Source organism: Saccopteryx bilineata, chromosome 10, assembly GCF_036850765.1.
Source record: "Saccopteryx bilineata isolate mSacBil1 chromosome 10, mSacBil1_pri_phased_curated, whole genome shotgun sequence".
NCBI lineage: Eukaryota > Metazoa > Chordata > Mammalia > Chiroptera > Emballonuridae > Saccopteryx > Saccopteryx bilineata.
In genome coordinates, this window is record NC_089499.1 from 41,676,895 (window position 1) to 41,684,545 (window position 7,651).

The following is a 7,651-nucleotide window of genomic DNA, read 5'->3' on the forward strand; positions in this document are numbered from 1 at the left end:
TATATATATATATATATATATATATATATATATATATATATATATATATATCTTGTCATGGTGACAATGAACTACTTGGAGACCAGATGAAAATACTCCAAGGGGCTGAGGGGAGGTAACAGCCCCGGACAGGAGATCCAGCCTTACTCAGATTATTTATTAGCCAGTACAAATAACTCAAGAAAGCAAACAGCAGAAGTTTTCAGGGGGTGAAGTAAAGGACAAGGAACATGATGACTTTATATCTCTGTTCTGAGAGCCTAAAACATTTCTTTTTGCAGAATCTTATCCTGCTGTTTTGCTGTTTCCAGCATGCACTGTTGCCAGTACAGGGTCAGAGAGGACCCTGGATTCTCGTCCACTCAGGGCTTTTGCCCTAGGGTGCCTTTCTGTCTCTAATTCTTCACAGCATATTCCTACAATTGCTAACTTTATATGCTTGTAGGAACCAAAAAAAAGACAATGCATGTATGCTACAAAATACCATAGACCAGATGGCTTATAAACAACAGAAATTTATTTTTCACAGTTCTGGAGCTAAAAGCCCAAGATCAAGGTGTTAGTAGACTTGGTGTCTGGTGGGGGGCCTGTTCACGGTTCATAAAAGGCTTTCTTCTCAGTGTGCTCTCACGTGGCAAAAGTGGGGAAGGAGCTCTCCAGGATGCCTTTTATTTATTTATTTTTTATTTTTTTATTTTTTATTCGGTGAGAGGAGGGAAGGCAGAGACAGACTCCCACATGTGTCCTGACTGGGATCCACCAGCCAAGCCCACTAGGGGGTGATGTTCTGCCCATCTGGGGTGTTGCTCCATTGCTCAGCAACAGAGCTCTTCTTAGCACCTGAGGTGAAGGCCATGGAGCCATCCTCAGTGCCCAAGGTCAACTCACTTCAATTGAGCCATGGCTGCAGGAAAGGAAGAGAGAGAGAGAAGCAAGAGGGGAGGGATGGAGAAGCAGATGGTGCTTCTCTTGTGTGCCCTGACCAGGAATCAAACCCAGGACATCCACTTGCCAGGCCAACTAGCACTGAGCCAACTAGACAGGACCTCTGGGATTTCTTTTATAAAGGCACTAGTCTCATTCATGAGGACTCCACCCTCATGATCTAATAACCCCTAAAGACCTCAACTCCTACTAACATCACATTATGGACTAAGATTTAACATTTGAATCTTGGGAGGACACAACATTCAGTAGCAACGTTACCTCATTTGGAGTTCATACAAATTAGGTGTTTAATACTTCATTCCTTAACTTCATCACAATTTGCTCTCAATGAATAATTTAAGACATGCATTTAAATCACTCCCTTCTCTAATTACAGAATGAAAACTTTTTCCGGAGTAGAGGAAGCCAGTCAGCAGCAGGGGAGAGAGGCTGTGTGGAGAGGTGCGATGGGCACTCTCTGAAGCTTCTTGCCCGGGGAATCTGTCTACCTCGTCCACCATTACCCAGAACCACCACTCGCTCACACAGAAGGGGTAGAGCTGCAGAAAGAGATCTCATGCTTGAAGATGCCTGATATAGAGCTATACTGTATTAAAAACTCTATAGCTCGATTCAGGCAATATAGTGTACTATTAATAAGAGGGGAGTCTTTAAAATGTTCTGCATTGTGTTTAGATGTAGAAAGTAGTAGAAGTGCTTTTAATTTTGTTTTAAATATATTATAAACTAAATGGACAATATTAACAATTATACTATTTTATGTATGGCACACATTCATGCTCTCTACATAAACACACACACATTTAATCTTAAAATAAAACATTATAAATATGTGGGAAATATAATAAGCATAATTAATTGTTGTATTTTCTTCCTCTGTTTAATTGCCTTCATCTTTAGTAGTTTAAAAAATTTTTTTTCAAGTTGGGCCTTAAGTGGTAAACTCAGTCCTTATTGTTTGAAATGTCCTCATTGTGAAATACTTGTCTAGCTGAGTATAGTGTTATGGGTTGACAGTTCGATTCTTTTAGCATTTTGAAGATTCTGTTCCATAGTCTTCTTACTTTTGTTGATGCCATTGTTGATATTGTACCAGTTAAATAATTATTATTTTGTAGGAAATCTGTGTTGTGACATCTGTACCAGTCTAGTTGACAATATTTTATTGAAATTTTGTCCTTTAGCTCTAGTTGCTTTTAAGCTTTTCTCTATATCTTGGGTGTTCTGTAATTTGGCTATGTGTCTAGGTTTAGATTTATTTTCTTCATACATATTATGGTTTTTAAATCTGAGAAGCCATGTCTCCATTAATTCTGCAAAATTCTCAGCCATTATTTCTTATAATTTCTTCAAATATTATCACCTTCATTTATTCTATCTTCTCCTTCTGGAAATACTATTAGATATAGGTGGACCTTGTCTTTATATCCTTGGCTCACTTAAACGCACTTTTTACATCTTTTTATCTCTTTGTGCTGAATCTGTGGAATTTCCCCAAGGTCATCTTCCAGTTCATTACTTCTTTATTCAGCTTTGTCTAGTATTACTTTGCTAAACCTTTCACAAGTGTTTTTAAACATTATTTTAATTTTTAAAAATGTGGTTTGCATACTGTACAATTGGCCAATTAAAAGTGTACAATTAGGTGGTTTTTTAGTATAAATGGCTGGATTTTTATTGTCTAGGAATTCCATTTGTTTATTTTTAAATTTTGCCTGCTCTTTTTTTCATAGTGCCTTTTTTCCTATAACTCCAATTATTTTGGAGTTACTATTTTAAACACATTTATTTATAATCTCTATTATGTTGTCTAAAGCTCTTGTGGATATAAGCATCTTTTTTTTTCTTCTTTAAATTGTGTACTTTTGCTGACTCTCAGTCAGGGTGGTTTGGTACCTCATTTGCTCTTTAATTTTAAACTTATCTTCAGTGGACGTTTATCTGTTGGAATCATTCACAGTGTGGGATGTAATTGTGTCCTTCTGCACTGGCTTTTCATTCACTTCTGACAGGGACCCCAGGGATATTACCAGCTTAAAACAAATTTCTATGCTAATTCATCAGCATGGGGGTTTCTGGATTATATAGATAGAGTGAATTTTAACTTTAAAGCAATGTGAGGTATGGCGCTGTGATTATAAATTCACAGGGAAGGATTTTTATTCCCATTCAGATCTCAGACAAAGGCAGACAGGAGTCCTCTTTTTTTTCTGTACGTACAAGTAGATTTTTCCCCTAGTCTACACTATCACCAAGAGTGTAGCCCTTTGATGGTCCTAGCTTCATATGGGCTTCAAAACTTCATTTCCTTACTTTGCTTGAGCTGATGGTTTCATCTCATAGTTTCTCCAGATGACCATTAAAACCCAAGCCCTATATATGTCCTGCAGAAGACATGTAGAAGAGTGTCCATAGCAGTTTTATTTATACTTTCAAAACTGAAAACAACCCAAATGACTATGAACAGTGGGATTGATAAGTGAATAATGGTATAGTTTTATAATTGAATACTACACAGTAATGAAAAAGAACAAATTGTTGATATATGCAATAACATGGATGAATGATGCAGATTTGTAATTGAGTCACAGAAACTAAACATAAAAAAATAGCCAATGTATGATTCTATTCTCACAGAACTCTACAACAGGCAAAACTAATCTTTGGTGCAAAACTAATCTTTGCTGGTAAGTCAGAATGGTGGTTACCCCTGAAGGGTGATATTGACTGAAGAGGGTCATGAGAGGACCTGTGATGGAAATATTCTATTTTCTGATCTGGGAGGAGGTTCCATGGTTGTACACATGTGTAAAAATTTGTTAAGCTCTACCTTTAAGGACTGTACACTTTACTATATGTTCATTATACCTCAATAAAAAGTAGACAAACAAACAAAAACTAAGACCCCCAAAGCAGCCATAAGATAGTTAACATGTTTGCCTTTCTAGTTTTGAGTTTCTATTTCTGGACCCTGGAAATTTGCCTTTCTTTCTTTCTTTCTTTCTTTCTTTCTTTCTTTCTTTCTTTCTTTCTTTCTTTCTTTTTTCTTTCTTTCTTCTTTCTTTCTTTTTTCTTTCATTCATTCATTCATTCATTCTTTCTTTCTCTCTTTCTCTCTTTTTTCTCTTTTTTTCCTTTCATCCTTCTTTCCTCCCTCCCTTCTTCCTTCCCTCCCTCACTTCTTCCCTTCCTTTCTTCCTTCTTTTTGAGTTCAGCTGAGAATGTAAAGAATATTGTGATATGTCTTCCAACGTTCTTGCTGTTGCTTTGAGGATGGCTCACAGAGTCCACCATATTGCAGACCTAGACTAGAAGTCTTAAGTATCCTTCTGTGTAAACCACTTTTACGTGTATGTAGTGGATGCATCCAGCAGAGTACAGCATATTTTTAGCATAGTTGTTTCTTTATCTAACTGTTCACAAAAATTAACACTGGGGCAGATTTATGTTCAGAAAGAGCCCCTGATGTGGGCTCTTTTAGTTATGTAAGTGCAAGTCCCCCAGTGACCTGGTGAAAGGACAGAATAGGACCTGGTGGGGCCTGATGGAGACAAGTGTGATAAATGCTTCTTGTATTCAGAACTGATTTGTATTCAGAGAAAAGGCATGCAAATTTACATAAGGGCTAAAGAGTCTTCTCTGGAGAAGGTATTGAGACTTTGGTCACTACCATCATGAGGTTCAGCTATACTAGACATTCTCTGATGGAGTAGGATAATCTAATTTGAGGTTTTCCCATAAGAAAAATAACATCCTCTGGGGAGTCTGGACTGGTGATTTAGGTTCAAAAGAGGAGTCTAAGGTATCACAAAAGAGCTATTTATGATACAAGGAATGGCTGAGGTAAGAAGCCTTTTATGACTCAGCCTGTCTTCCATAAGAATTATAATTGAGGAGTACTGTGTCCATGTCAGTGTTACCTAAGTGACTGCAACATGAGAACAAATGTGAATGCCCCCATGCCTTGTGTAGGGAACTGGCACAATAACAGCATCACCTCCGCAGAGAACAAGAGGTTAACTGATTTTGTAGAACCTGTCGTTAACAGCAACCCTGCAAGGTAGCAACACACTCAGTGACAAATGAATATTTGGGCTTCCTTGTGGACAGGTCAGACATTCTAGTTCTCACTTCACCTGGCCGTAAGAAGTGGAACTGAAGCCCTCAGGTCAAATAAACTCCAGTGGTGTGGTACTCTCGGGGGCTTAGATAACTAAAAATCACTCACAAGTTGCTTTTCTCTACTATAGAGGGTGAAAGTGAACTTAATTTCCTAGCTTCCCTTGCAGCTAGGGTGGTCATGTGATCTAGTTCTAAACAATAGGATGTAGACAGAATTCCCATTCAAGTGACAAGACAAAATCATTAGCCCTTTGATCTTCCCCCTTCGTGCCTGAAGAGGAAGCAGGTATTTTTTTACCACAAAAATAAATCTGAACTAAAAGCCTGGGTCCTTAAGGACATTTCTGAGCAGTGTAGCAGCCCTGGACTACCTAACTTTGGATTTATATATTTTTTTAATTCATTGATTTTAGAGAGAGAGCAAGGGAGAGGGAGAGGGAAAGAGAAAGAGAGAAGCATCGATTTGTTATACCACTTATTTATACATTCATTGGTTCATTCTTATATGTTCCCTGACTGGGGATCAAACGTGCAGTCTTGGTGTATGGGGCAATGCTTTAACCAACTGAGCTACCTGGCCAGGGTGTGGATTTCTTATTATGGGAGGGAACTACACCTCATTTGTGTAAGGCACTGTTGGTTGGATTTGCTGTTGCTTGCAGTGGAAACCATTCATTTAAAAAAAAATTTTTTAATTATAGTTGACATACATATTAGTTTCTGGTGTACAACATAGTGATGAGACATTTATATATCTTATATAGTGATCACCATGATATGTCTGATAACCATCCATCACCATATAGAGTTATTATGATATCATTGACTTTCTTCCCTGTGCTGTATATCACATCCCTGTGACTTACTTGACTTAACTAGTAGTTTGTACTTCTTATTCCCGTTTACCTTTCAGCCCATTCTCCCACCCACTTTCATCAGCTTGTTCTCTGTATCTATGAGCTTGTGTCTATTTGGTTTTGCTTGTTCATTTGTTTTATTTTTTATATATAGTGAAACCCATTCTTAAGTGCCACAGGGGAGCGGCCTATGGGGGCAGATGCTGTATTGCTTAATAATGAGGGTTTGCAGCTGCTCAAGTGATTAACTGGGAAAATGAAAGAAACGTGCTTGTGTTTGCAACCTCAGCTGCTGATGTGCATCAAACGGGTTTAGGCCTTATCTCATTATTCCAGAAGGAGCATTATGACGGAAGTGTGGCTGGCATGATCCACACTTGATATCCTTGGACACTGATGCCCAGAGATGCTCACTGAGGGGTTTTCTAGTTATAAAAGCAGTACAGACTCATTGTACAAACAGTGGGAAACACAGAAACGTCTAAGGAAGAAGTGATGTGAATTCCCCCCATGGGCCATTTTGATGCATTTCATCATGGTCTTTCTTCTTTGTGCAAGCACATGGCCATATATACACTTTTTGACTTTTTGGTTTTTTCTTAAGTGATTTTTCAAAGGCCACACTGATTGTCACTGTGGAAACCAGGATGGGTGGTAGGATTATAGTGTGTGGGACTAAGAATAATAACTAGTAGGCTGTGGTGTAATTTATTAGCTTTCACTTTTTAAAGAATGAGAAGAGAGAGAATCCAGAGAAGGCCAGGGAAAGCCATTCAAGGATGCAGAGAGCACAGTGCTGCCCACTCTCCAGGCCCTTCTGCTTTTCTGCTTCTCACTCAGAGTTTTCTCTGTGCTGACCTGTCTTCAGTAAAGCACAGGGGCCTCTGCACAAAGACTGTCTTGTTTTTCAGGAGGAGCCAGAGGTCAAGGTCTCCTGACAGGCCTCAGAGGGACGGTGAGCAGTCAGTGTGAGGACACCTGTGTCTCTTCCTGCTGATTGGGGCCCCAGAAGTCTTAGAGGATGAAGAAAGGAAGAAAGGTGGGAGGAGAGGAAAGGAGAAAGGGAAAAAGGGAATAACAATCATGGAAAAGGCGAAGCGCTGTAGTCCCCTGATGGATGGGTTTCTTCCAACCTGCTCTCCTGGGTTTGCATTTCTGTCCCAACAGGGTGTGAGTGAAACTCACACACACACATCAAATTCTGCTTCTTGTGACCTGGGCAAGTTCTTTTAATTTCCTGAGACTCTGTTCCCTTTTGTGTATCATGGATGACAGATGCGGCCATCGCAGCAGCTACCTGGGGGTGGCGTGGTGGTAAGAACCTGACACTTGCCCTCCCAGAGGCTGAGCAGGGACTCCCAATGGGAAGCATTAAAATGTGCCTTTGCTTTACTCAGAATTTGGCAGGGTGGTCTGTGTTTGCCTGTTCTTCACCTGGAGAAGCTGATGCTGTCTTCTAACAAGATTGGCATAGTAATTCAAGTGGGGGAGGAGGTACTGCTGTCATCACGTACAAGGCGGGGGGGTGTAGGGTGGGGGGGGAGGAGAAAGAAACACCAGCACTCCGAGCCCTTTCACAGTTCCTGCTGCTAGAATGCACAAGCCCCAGAGATGGAGCTGATGAGCAGGAATGTAGCTGGGCTCCAGGTTCTCCTGAGCCATCACCAAGCTCTCTCTCTCTCTCTCTCTCTCTTTTGACAGAGACAGAGGGAAAGAGTCAGAGA